The following is a 13,498-nucleotide window of genomic DNA, read 5'->3' as shown; positions in this document are numbered from 1 at the left end:
GGGAAGGAGTGAATGAGGTAATAGGGATGCAGTGCCTGACGGGCCTTGGGGTGCAGTGACTGAGTGAAGTGGGATGCAGTGACTGAGGGAAATGGGATGCAGTGACTGTGGGAAGTGGGATGCAGTGACTGAGGGAAGTGGGATGTAGTGACTAATGGAATTGGCGTGCAGTGACCGCATCAGATTTGGTCCTGGGTCATGAGCCTGGCCAGGTGTTAGATTTGGAAGTAGGTGATCACCTTGGTGATAGCGATCACAATTCTGAGATAATAAAATGCCAACCTCAGCGATCACAATTCTGTTATGTTTACTTTAGTGATGGAAGGGTACAGGTGTACACCACTGGGCAAGAGTTATATCTGGGGGAAAGGCAATTACGATGAGATTTGGCAAGATTTTGGGAGCATAGGATGGGGAAGGAAACTGCAAGGGATGGGCACAATAGAAATGTAGAGCTTATTCAAGGAAAAGTTCCTGTGTGTCCTAGATAAATATGTACCTGTCAGGCCGGGAGGAAGCTGCAGAGCGCGGGAGCCGTGGTTTACGAAGGAAGTGGAATCTCTGGTCAAGAGGAAGCAGAAGGCTTCTGTTACTATAAGATGTGAATGCTCAGTTAGGGTGCTTGAGGGTTACAAGGTAGCCAGGAAAGACCGAAAGAGAGAGCTCAGAAGAGCCAGGAGGAGACTTGAGAAGTTGTTGGCGGATAGGATCAGGGTAAACCGTAAGGTTTTCTATCGGTATTTATGAGAAAAGTAAGATTAGGCCCAATCAAGGATAGTAGTGGGAAGTTGTGTGTGGAGTCAGATGAGATAGGGGAAGCGCTAAATGAATATTTTTCAACAGTATTCACTCTAGAAAAGGACAATGTTGTCGAGGAGAATACAGAGATACAGGCGACTGGACGAGGTGGGATTGAGGTTCACAAGGAAGAGGTATTTGAAATCCTACAGAGGGTGAAGATAGCTATGACCCCTGGGCCGGATGGGATTTCTCCTCGGATCCTCGGGGAATCCAGGGAGGAGATTGCCGAGCCTTTGGCATTGATCTTTAACTCGTCATTGTCTGCAGGAATAGTGCCAGATGACTGGAGGATAGCAATTGTGGTTCTCCTGTTCAAGAAGGGGAGTAGAGACAAACCTGGTAATTATCGGCCAGTGAGCCTTACCTCAGTTGTTGGTAAAGTGTTGGAAAAGGTTCTAAGGGACAGGATTTATAATCATCTAGAAAAGAATAAATTGATTAGGGATAGTCAGCACAGTTTTGTGAAGGGTAGGTCGTGCCTCACAAACCTTATTGAGTTCTTTGAGAAGGTGACCAAACAGGTAGATGAGAGTAAACCGGTTGATGTGGAGTATATGGATTTCAGCAAGGCGTTCGATAAGGTTCCCCAAAACAGACTATTGTACAAAATGCAGAGGAATGGAATTGTGGGAAATATAGCAGTTTGGATCAGAAATTGGCCTGCTGAAAGAAGACAGAGGGTGGTAGTTGATGGGAAACGTTCATCCTGGAGACCAGTTTCTGGTGGTACCGCAAGGGTCGGTGTTGGGTCCACTGCTGTTTGTCATTTTTATAAATGGCCTGGATGAGGGCAGTGAAGGATGGGTTAGTAAATTTGCAGACGACACTAAGATAGGTGGAGTTGTGGGTAGTGACAAAGGATTGGTTGCAGAGAGACATAGATAAGCTGCAGAGCTGGGCTGAGAGGTGGCAAATGGAGTTTAATGCAGACAAGTGTGAGGTGATGCACTTCGGCAGGAGTAACCAGAAGGCAAAGTACAGGGCTAATGGTAAGATTCTTAGTAGTATAGATGAGCAGAGAGATCTCGGTGTCCATGAACACAGATCCTTGAAAGTTGCCACCCAGGTTGACAGGGCTGTTAAGAAGGCATACAGTGTTTTAGCTTTGATTAATAGAGGGATCGAGTTCCGGAACCGAGAGGTTATGGTGAAGCTGTACAAAACTCTGGTGCGGCCGCACTTGGAGTATTGTATACAGTTCTGGTCACCGCATTATAAGAAGGATGTGGAAGCTTTGGAAAGGGTGCAGAGGAGATTTACGAGGATGTTGCCTGGTATGGAGGGAAGGTCTTACGAGGAATGGCTGAGGGACATGAGGCTGTCTTCATTAGGGAGAAGAAGGTTGAGAGGTGACTTAATTGAAACATATAAAATAATCAGAGGGTGAGATAGGGTGGATAGGGAGAGCCTTTTTCCGAGGATGGTGACGGCGAGCACAAGGGGGCAAAGCTTTAAATTGAGGGGTGAAAAATACAGGACAGATGTCAGAGGTAGTTTCTTTACTCAGACAGGAGTAAGGGAATGGAACGCTTTGCCTGCAACGGTAGTAGATTCGCCAACTTCAGGTACATTTAAGTGGTCATTGGACAAGCATATGGACGTACATGGAATAGTGCAGGTTAGATGGGCTTGAGATCGGCATGACAGGTCAGCACAAGATCGAGGGCCGAAGGGCCTGTACTGTGCTGTAATGTTCTATGTTCTATCTTCTATGGCTAGCGCTCCGTGTGTTTTAACTTCCCGACTGGACTACTGTGAGGAACCTTCTTGAACGCCTTACTGAAACCCATATATGTCCATGTTTCTGCCTTAATCAATGATTTCCTGTGCACATGTGTCCTCGGATCCCATGGACTCTTTCCTGTTCTAACAGTCTTCAAATGGGGAATCTTGTCAAAAGCTCTGCTGAAGCCCAAGTAGACTGTATCAAATGCATTGCCCTCATCCACACACCCAGTTAGCTCTTCAGTCATAGATTCATAGAGTCATACAGCACAGAATCAAGACCCTCACTCCTAATCATCTGGACTGATCAGGTGTCCCAAACTTAACCGGTCCCATTTGCCTGCGTTTGGTATCCGTCTAAACCTTTCCTCATTGTGTACCTGTCCAAATGTCTTTTAAATACAGAAATTTTATCTGCCTCTACCACGTCTGTTGGCAGCTCATTGCATTCACGCACCACCCTCTGTGTGGGAAAAGTTGCCTGTCGGGTCACTTTTAAATCTTTCCCCTTTCACATTTGAACCTACTCCCTTCTAGCTTTGGACTCCCCTACCTTGGTTATTCCCCTTATCAATGCCCATCATGATTTTTTACACCTCTGGAAAGTCACCCCTTCGTCTCCGATACGCCAGGGAAAAAGTCCGAGCCTATCCACCACTCCTCGTAAACCCTCCAGTCCCGGCAATGACCTTTTGTAATTATTTTTGCACTCAGTATAGTTTAACAGCATTCTTCCTACGGCAGGATAACCAGAATTCACTGAAGTATTATGACATAGAACATAGAACATTACAGCGCAGTACAGCCCCTTCGGCCCTCGATGTTGCGCCGACCTGTGAATCCAACCTGAAGCCCATCTAACCAACACTATTCCATTACCATCCATATATTTAGCAATGTTCATTTAAATGCCCTTAAACTTGGCAATCTACTCCTGTTGCAGGCAGGGCATTCTGCACCCATACTACTCTCTGAATAAAGAACCTCCCTCTGACTTCTGTCCCATATCTGTCTCCCCTCAATTTAAACCTATCTCCACTCGTGCTCACCATCACCATCGAGGAAAAAGACTATTGCTGTCCACCCTATCTAATCCTCTGATCATCTTGTATGTCTCTATTAAGTTGCCTCTTCACCTTCTTCTGACAAAAACAGCCTCAAGTCCCGAAGCTTTTCCTCATAAGACCTTCCTTCCACACCAGACAAGATCCTAATAAACCCCCTCCAAATCCTTCCGATAATGTGGCGATCAGAACTGTACGCAATAGTCCAAGCGCGGCCACAGCAGTGTTTTGTACAGCTGCAACATGACCTCATGGCTCCGAAACTCAATCTCTGTACCAATAAAACCTAACACGCCATACGCCTTCTGAACAAGCCTATCAATCTGCGTGGCAACTTTCAGGGATCTACGCACATGGACACCGAGATCTCTCTGCTCATCCACACCACCAAGATTCTGGGCAGCACGGTGGCTCAGTGGTTCGCACTGCAGCCTCGGGCAATTGTCTGTGCGAAGTTTGCACGTTCTCCCCGTGTCTGCTTGCATTTCCTCCTGGTGATCCGGTTAAGGCGGATAAGGGAGGGGAGGGGCATATGTGTCTGGTGGCGGCATCCTGCTGGTGGTGGTGGAAATGGTGCCTGAGGTTGGTATGGATGTGGGCATGTGGGTTGATAGGTAAGGTCAAGTGGAACCTGATTGCTATCTTGGGAGGGAAGAGAAAAGGTGAGGGCAAAAGTGCTGGGTTGGACACAGTTGAGGGCCCTGTCGACCACGGAGCCGGAGAATCCTCAGTTGAGGAAGAAGATGGACATTTTGGAGGCTCCCTTGTTGATGTTGGCCTCATGAGAACATGTTCGATGGAGATGGAGGAAGTGAGAGAAGAGGTTGGAGTCTTTACAGAAAGTGGGGTGTGAGGATATATAGACCAGGTAGCTGTGAGAGTCAGAGAGTTTGTAATGGATATTAGTGCGAAGCCTACCCCCAGGAATGGAAGCAGAAATGTTGAGGAAGGGAAGGGTGGAATCAGAGGTAGAGCAGGTGAAAGTGAGGGCAGGATGGAAATTGGAGGCGAAGTTGATGAAGTTTTCCAATTTCAGACAAGAGAGAGAAGCAGCCGGATGATATCATTGATGTATCGGAGAAAGTGTCGTGGGTGGGAATGTTCCACGTACCCCGTGAAGAGACAGGTTTAACTCGGGCCCACGCAGGTGCCCGGAGCTGCTCCTCTTACCCGAAGCAAATGAGAGGAGTTAAACAACAAGTTGTTGAGGGTGAGGATGAGGGCGACCAAGTGGAGGAGGGTGGTGGTGTGAGGGGAATGTTCAGGTCTTTGCTCCAAGAAGAAGAGGACAGCCCTAAGAACCTCCTGGTGGGGAATGGATGTGTAAAGGAATTACACGTTCATGGTAAAGAGGACGCAGCTGGAACCGGCAAACTGATGTTTTTAAAACTGCGTAAAATGTCAGAGTATTTCTGGATGTACGTGGGCAGTGCTTGGACCAGGGGACAGAAGATTGAGTCAAGGTCAGAAGAGATGAGTTCTGTGGGGCAGGAACAGGCTGAAACAATGGGTCTGCCAGGACAGTCTCATTTGTGGATTTTTAGGGGGACGTAGGAGCAACCTGTGGGGAGCTGTGGCCTTTCAGCTTGGAAACAGAGGGGGAAGATCACCGGATAGACCAAGATCAGTTACTGTAGTAGATACAATGGCCCGGTGCGGTCATGGTCCAGGAGAAGTCGGAGGAGGTATCTGAGAGCTGGCGCTCAGCCTCTGCAAGGTAGACTTCAGCTCACCAGACCACAAAAGCACCACCTTATCGGCAGGCTTAATAACAAAGTCAGGGTGAGATATGAGTGCATGGAGGGCAGTCAGTTGGGCAGGACGTAGGTTGGGTTTGGTGCAGGGAACAAGGAAATTGAGGTGATATCACGTCGACAGTTCTCAATGAACAGATTGAGTGCACCTGCATCCCCACCTTCACAATTCTGCACTGAGGGTGTCTGCACTGAGGGGTGCCATTAACTGTATATTTTTCCGTAATAGTTGATTTCCCAAAGTGGAGCATCTCACATTTAATGGATTAAAATCCACTTGCCGTTTCTGCAACTGATCTGTATCCTTTTATGACGTCTACACTCATCACGATTCTCCCAATCATTCCATTGTCTGCAAACTTGCAAACCCATCCATCTATATTTTCACCTCAGTCATTTTGTGTAGACCACAAACAGCAGAGGTCCCAGCACAGATCCCTGCGGAACACCAATCGTCCTGGATCTACAGCCTGAAAAGCACCATTCCACCTCTTGCCTCTGTCTTCTCTGGGCAAGCCAGTTGTGAATCCAAGCATCCAAGCCACCATGGACTCGGTGCATCTTAATTTTCTGGATGATCCTATCATGAGGCATCTTGTTGAAAGTATTGCTAAAATCCATGAAAACAATATCCACTGCTTTACCTTCATTGATCACATTCGTCACCTCCTCAAAAAATTCAGTCAAGTTAGTAAGACATGACCTGCCCTGCACAAAGCCATGCTGACTGTCCCTCATTGGGCTATGCTGTTCCAAATACAGATAAATACAAGAATTCTCTCCAATAGCTTCCAATGAACGATGAGAAACTCGCTCGTCGAGAGTTTCCTGGATTGACCCTATTTCCCTTCTTGAACAGAAGAAGAACATTTAGCAACTTGCTAATCCTCCAGTACCCCTCCAGTGGCTACCAAGGATACAAAGATATTGCTGAATGCCCTGACAATCTCCTCTCTCACCTCGCTGAAAAACTTGAGTAGATACCATTGGGTCCTGAGGACTTATCCACCTTAATGCTCTTTCTTGATTTCAAAATGCTGTTGTCATATTCGCATGCTCCACACAAATCCCACTATCCTCCACACCCTTCGCCTGAGTGAATAGTGATGCACGGTACTCATTTAGGATCTTGCCCACATCCTCTGCTTCCAAACACAAGTTCCCTCCTTTATCCTGAATGGTCGTACCTTCTTGCTATTTATCCCCCTGTTTTAGATGTATGCACAGAATGCCTTGGGATTTCCTTCAACCCTCCTTGCCAAGGTCATTTGATCGCCTTTCTTTTTCTGCTTTCTTTATGTCAGCCCTGTTCGATTTTAGCTTCCTAAACCTGACATATTTTTGTTTTTCCCTTTTGACTAACTTCACAACCTCCCCAATTATCCAAGGGTCTTTTACCTTGCCATCCTTGTCCTTCCTCCTTCCTGATCCTAAACTCATAAGCAGGCCTTTAAACAATTCCCATATGGCAAATGTGACAGCTCCTCCCAATTAACACTCCCCAGCTCCTACCTAAAATTGATACAATTTACTCTCCCCCAAGGTCCTGACTTATACTTCTTCATAGCAATCTTAAAATTTAAGGAGTTGTGATCACTATTTCCAAAATGCTTTCCCACCCTTCTCACCAGTTACCTGACCAGGACAAAGTCCAGTATGGCCCATCTTCTATCCACATACTGTGTCAAGAATCTCTCTTGGATAGACTTAACAAATTCAGCCTCATTTAAACTATTGTTGTAATGGAGTCCCTGTCAATACCGGGGAGGTTAAATTCACTGACTGTGACAACTCTGACTTATTGCATCATTTCACAAGCTGCCGACATATTTGTTCCTCAGTGTGTCAGTGGCAAAAGGGGAGCAGGCTATTAGTTTAATCTGATCAGAGTGATTGTGTCTATCTTATTTTTGAATGCTACCTCTGTTGCCTCAGTGGGCAAGCCCTCCAGAATGTCCTTTCTAAGTACAGATGTAACATTTGCCACAGGTTAGGAGTGCACCTCCTTCTTTTATCTTCCCCTCTATCTTGACCAAAGCAATGAAACCCTGGAACATTGAGCACCCAGTCCGGTCGCTGTCTCAACCAAGCCTCTGTAATGGCCTCAACATCAGAGTCCCATGTACGGATCCAGGCTCTAAGCTCATCTGCCTTACCTGTAATACTCCTTGCAGTGAAATAAACATATTTCAGCTTGTTCGTGCCATCATGTTCATGTTCATGCACCTGTCTCAGACTGCCATTCTTTTCTGATTTATTGGTCCTGGCATGTCCCTGCCATCAATTCATCTACTTGCTGACCTGCTGCTCTGGTTCCCAGCTGCCTGCCAGTCTTTAAATCCTCCCAAGTAGCACCAGCAAACCTCCCTGAGAGGGTATTTGTTCCCGTTCAGTTCAGGTGCAACCCATCCCTCTTACACAGGTCACCCCTTGCCCAAGAAGCGGTCGCAATTATCCATGAACCTGAAAGCCTGCCCCCAGTACCAGCTCCTTCACCAATGCATTCATCTCACCTATCTTTCTCTGACTTAACTCACGAACATGTGGCACTCGTGGCAACCCATAAATTATTACCCTCTAGGTCCTGCCTTTCAGCCTCTTTGCTAACTCCTCGTACACAGTCCGCAGGATCTCATCCCTCTTTCTACCTACGTCATTGGTACCAATGTGCACAATGGCCTCTGGCTGCTCACCCTCCCCCTTAAGAATTTCTTGCAACCACTCAGAGATGTCCTTGACCTTGGTACCAGGGAAGCAACACACAGCCCTGGTATCTCAAATGTGGCTACAGAAACTATGCCCCCAACGAATGAGTCTCCAACCACGATCACTCACTTGGATTTGCCTGACCCTGTCCCACAGCAGGGCGGTTTGTACCACGGACCTGGCTGCTGCTGATTATATAACCGTTCCAGTTTAGTTTTAGATCAGTGTTAACCTTGATTAAGTGGATAGCCAAGCACCTCAGTGGTCTACAGTACAGGAGAATTAAATTCTTAAGTTCACGGATTCTGTGAGAGTCAAAGACAAGCACTGAATTGTTCTTACCTCATTTCCAACACCTGGCCCATTGCCCTGCATGGCTTGGATAACACTTGCACATTTAAAAAAAATGTAAGGATGATGTGAGGGTAAGGACATGGAATTTTGTGATATGGTCATATTCTGTCTTGTTGGAGCTGATTGCTGCTTCGCACTTGTATGGTGCAACTGTTACTTATCCTTTCTCAGGCCAAGCCTGATCGTTGTCCAAGCCTCACTGTATTTTCTCATCGTTGACTTCACTGTTGGAAAAGTCATGAATTCTGCTGGACACCTGGACAATATTCAATGAACGTTCATGTCTCCACTTTGGTTCAAATGAAGACATGACTTCAACCAGTGCAGGTATCCAGTGAATGCCACTGACTCAATTTTCTATTCCTCTGCTTCACAGCACATTCAATCAGAAGTTGCCTTGGTGGAAATGACAGATTGCAGTTTCCTTCCTTTTCAAGCTCAGGATCTCTGATCATATTTGTGGTAAATCCTGAATGAGGTTACGAGAAGTGTGGGCATGACGAAAAGTAAACTGAGCCTTAGTGTGCAACTGTTTGACAGCACTGTCATCCAGATGTTGCATTACTTTGCTGATGATTGAGAATACATTGAGGTCATAATTGGTCAGGACAATTTGTCTGCCGATTGCGTGATAGGTCATCTTTCTCTGAAATGTGAGTGTTGCAAGTGTTTAAACATGTACTGGAAAACATTTACTGTTGGTGTGGTGACCTTGGGGCACATTGTTCCAGTACAATTTGTGGGATGCTGCCAGGTGCCATGGCATTTGCAGTATCCGGAACATTCAGTCTTGTCATTGCATGAAATAATTTGAATTGCGTGTAAGTTAAGATCTGTGATGCCTCCTCAGGATGAGGGCAAGAAGATCATCCAGACTGGTGAATGGTTTCATCTGCTCCTTCACCTTTTGTTCATAACATCTTGTAATAACTGCCATGTAGCCTGATGAGAAACTAAAGCTCATCTTGATTCATTTGCATTCGAAGGTGCCTATTTTTCCCAAACAAAAGGACCCATCACTGAGCGGGAAGTATGGAGAATGTTATAGACATCAGTGGTGAGATAATGCTGGATCTTGACCAGCAAAACCATTGTTGTGTTGGTGAAATGCAAACAAAAATCTATATGATGTAAACTTTATTCTCAGCTAATCCCTTTAACAAATGACAGATTCTGATGTTGGTTCCTGGAAAGCCTCCATTGTTGGAGGACGAGAAGCCGTATCCACTTGAAGCAGCACAGGCTTCTGCGATGACTGTGGAAACCACTGCTTATGCCTTGCTTCAAGCGTTGTCAAGGAATGATATTGACTATGCAACACCGATTGCGAGGTGGCTAACGATGCAACAGAACTATGGTGGTGGATTTCACTCGACGCAGGTAAATGCTTGAGATCACAACAACAGGCATTCAGATATTTCCATTGATCATGTTACTAACTGGTGGTTGTTGCAGTTTGCAATCAAACTGGACACTGCATTTTCATCTGCAGGTTTGGTGCATTGGCACAAATACCAGTTCTTCAATGGTGTTAATCCTTGGTTAAATTCTTACATGCACTTTGCCTGTGCATCACTTTTCCTTTTGGCATTGTCCTTGAAAAGTGCCTGTTTCTGTAAACCTTCACTTGCTTGTCATAGGATCATTGAGGGACAGCATAATAGAGTGCTATGGCAATGGAACAGACCCTTCAGCAAATTGTATGTGCCCTCACAAGATGCAAGTCCCGAACTATTCTCATCACATTTCCCAGCTCTCGACCCAGAGCCTTGTATGCCTTGGCATCGCAAATGCCCAATCAAAGACTTGTTAAATGTTATCACGGTTTCTGCCTCTACCACCCACACAGTCAGTGCGTTCCACATTCTCACCACAGGTTGGGTGCAAAAACAAGTAAGCTTCCTCAAGAGATAGTAGGAACTTCTGAGCCTTTTAGCTTAAATGTATGTATCCCCCCCGCTCTCCCCCCCCCCCCCGCTCCCCCAACCTCCCACCCCATGAATGGTCGTTCTGCTTCCCTCGCCTAGACCCATCAGAATGCAGACCATTTTTTCAGGACCTTCTTCAACCTTCTCTATTCGGAAGAAAACAAGCCAACCTTATCCAGATAAAACAGTGATGCTGCCTGGCCTGCAGTGTTCCTCCAGCTCCACGCTGTGTTATCTCAGACTCTAGCATTGACAGTTCCTGTTATCTCAAACTTATCCAGACTGTCCATCGAGTTCAAATGCTTCACCCCCCTCAGAACATCCTGATGAATGTCCTCCACGCATCTCAGGAACACAAAAGCTGACATTTCGGGCTGAGACCCTTCATCAGAAAAGAGGGAGGAGGAGACAGTTCTGAAATAAACAGGGAGAGGGGGAAGGCAGATTGAAGATGGGCAGAGGGGAAGATAGGTGCAGAGGAGACAGACGAGCAATAAGGAAGGAGAGGATCAAATATGAAGGTAGGCTAGCTAGTCATATTAGAAATCACAGTGAAAGCTTCTTTCAATACATAAGAAACAAACATGAGGCAAAAGTAGACAGTGGGCCGCTCCAAATTGATGCTGGAAGGCTAGTGATGGGAGATAAGGAAGTAGCTGAAGGACTTAATAAGTACTTTGCGTCAGTCTTCACAGTGGAAGACATGAGTAGTATGCCAACACTTAGGGAGAGTCAGGGGGCAAAGTTGAGTATGGTAGGCATTACAAAAGAGAAAGTGCTCGAAAAGCTAAAAGGTCTAAAAATTGCTAAATCTCCTGGCCCCGAAGGGCTACATCCTAGAGTTCTGAGGAAGGTGGCTGAGGAAATAGCAGAGGCTTTGGATGTGATCTTTCAAAAGTCCCTGGAGTCAGGGTAAGTCCCAGATGATTGGAAAATTGCAGTTGTAACCCCCTTGTTTAAGAAAGGATCAAGGCAAAAGGTGGAAAATTACAGGCCGATTAACCCGACCTCGGTAGTTGATAAAATTCTTGAATCATTGTCAAGGATGAGATTTTGAAATTCCTGGAAGTGCAGGGTCAGATTAGAACAAGTCAGCATGGATGTAGTAAGGGGAGGTCGTGCCTGCCAAACCTGTTAGAATTCTTTGAAGAGGTAACAAGTATGTTAGCCCAGGGAAACCCAGTGGATGTTATCTATCTAGACTTCCAAAAGGCCTTACATAAGTGTCTCACGGGAGGCTGCTGAGCACGGTGAGGGCCCATGGTGTTCAAGATGAGCTACTGGCTTGGATTGAGGATTGGCTGTCTGACAGAAGGCAGAGAGTTGGGATAAAAGGCTGTTTTTCGGCATGGCAACTGGTGACGATTGGTGTCGCAGGTTTCGGTGTCGGGGCCGCAGCTGTACACCTTACGTATTGATGATCTGGATGAAGGGACCGGGGTCATTCTGGCGAAGTTTTCCGATGATACGAAGATGGGTAGACAGGCAGGTAGTACTGAGAAGGTGGAGAGGCGGCAGAAAGAGTGAGACAGTTTAGGAGAGTGGTCCAGGAAATGGCTGATGAAATTCAATGTGAGTAAATGTGGGGTTTTGCACTTTGGTAAAAAGAATACGGGCATGGACTATTTTCTAAATGGTGAGAAAATTCGTAAAGCTCAAGTACAAAGGAATCTAGAAGTGTTGGTCCAGGATTCTCTAAAGGTTAACTTGCAGGTAGAGTCCGTAATTAAGAAAGCGAATGTAATGTTGTCCTTTATCGCAAGAGGGTTGGAATATAAAAGCAGCGATGTGCTTCTGAGGCTTTATAAAGCTCTAGTTAGGCCCCATTTAGAATACCATGTCCAATTTTGAGCCCCACAGCTCAGAAAGGACATACTAGCCCTGGAGCGTGTCCAGCGGAGATTCACACGGATGATCCCTGGAGTGGTAGGTTTGACATATGATGAACGGCTAAGGATCCTGGGATTGTACTCATCAGAGTTTAGAAGGTTGAGGGGAGATCTAATAGAAACTTACAACATAATGTCTGCCTCGGAAGGGGTGGACGCTAGGAAGTTGTTTCCGTGAGGCCGGGAGACTAGGACCCGTGGGCACAGCCTTAAAATTAGAGGGGGTAAATTTCAAACGGAAATGAGATGACATTTGTAAAGCCAGAGAGTGGCGGGCTTGTGGAAATCATTGCCACGGAGTGCAGTCGGGGCCAGGACATTGGATGCCTTCGAGGCAGAGATCGACTAATTCTTGATCTCACGAGGAATCAAGGGCAACGGGGAGAGTTCAGGGAAGTGGAGTTGAAATGCCCCTGAGCCATGATTTAAATGGTGGAGTGGACTTGATGGGCCGAATGACCGTACTTCCACTCCGATGTCTTCTGGTCTTAAGTAAAAGGGGCGGACATGAAGCCAGTAGAGGTGAGTGTGGGTGTGGAGGTAGGGAGGGGAAAGGTCAGTCTGGGGAGGACGGACAGGTCAAGGGGGCGGGAAGAGGTTAGTAGGTCGGGAATGGGGGTTTGGCTTGAGCTGGGAGGAGGGGATCGGTCAGAGGAAGAACAGATTAGGGGACGAGCTGGGCTGGTAGAGGAAGAACAGATTAGGGGACGAGCTGGGCTGGTTTTGGGATGCAGTGGTGGGAGGGGAGATTTTGATGCTTGTGAAATCCACGTTGATAGCATTGGTCTGCAGAGCTCCCAAGGCTCAGTTAAGGAAGGACAATAAACGCTGGTCAGTCAGTCATACATCCAGCAAAAAAAGTTTATTTTTTTAAAAAAAAGGATGCATCTGTTAATCAAGTGGCAAAGCATTATCGAGTTTTGAGAAGATTTGTAGCTCAGGGTTGAGGTTCTGGATGTCAGATTGCTCACTGAGCTGGAAGGTTAGTTTGCAGACGTTTCGGCACCATTCCGGGTAAAATCTTCAGGGAGCATCCGGGGAAGCGCTGGAGTTAGGTCCCGCCTTCTCTTTCAGTGTTCCGGTTTCCTTGGGTTGGTGATGTCACTTCCGGTTCCTTTTCTCAGAGGATGGGAGGGGGATTTGGCGCCAACATGTTCTCCCGAGTGTAGTTTGTGTGTGGCATGAACTGCCAGAGGAGTGACAGAGGCTGTTATACTCACAGTATTTAGAAGTCACCTGCAGGGACACATGAATAGGAAGGGGCTGGAGGGATATGG

At 46.5% G+C, this 13,498-nt stretch overlaps 1 long non-coding RNA gene across 1 annotated transcript in view; it reads left to right on the top strand.

The window, feature by feature from the left end:
* Positions 1-9,676, top strand: part of LOC132207957 (uncharacterized) — a 144,359-nt gene extending 134,683 nt beyond the window's left edge. Inside the window, exon 4 of the long non-coding RNA XR_009444041.1 lies at positions 9,575-9,676. This is a non-coding gene — a long non-coding RNA (uncharacterized LOC132207957). The remainder of the gene's footprint in view (positions 1-9,574) is intronic.
* Positions 9,677-13,498: the final 3,822 nt, after the last annotated feature.

The sequence above is a fragment of the Stegostoma tigrinum genome, unplaced genomic scaffold (assembly GCF_030684315.1).
Source record: "Stegostoma tigrinum isolate sSteTig4 unplaced genomic scaffold, sSteTig4.hap1 scaffold_231, whole genome shotgun sequence".
NCBI lineage: Eukaryota > Metazoa > Chordata > Chondrichthyes > Orectolobiformes > Stegostomatidae > Stegostoma > Stegostoma tigrinum.
Note: the sequence above shows the minus strand (reverse complement) of the source record. Positions and strands in the feature narration are given on the sequence as shown.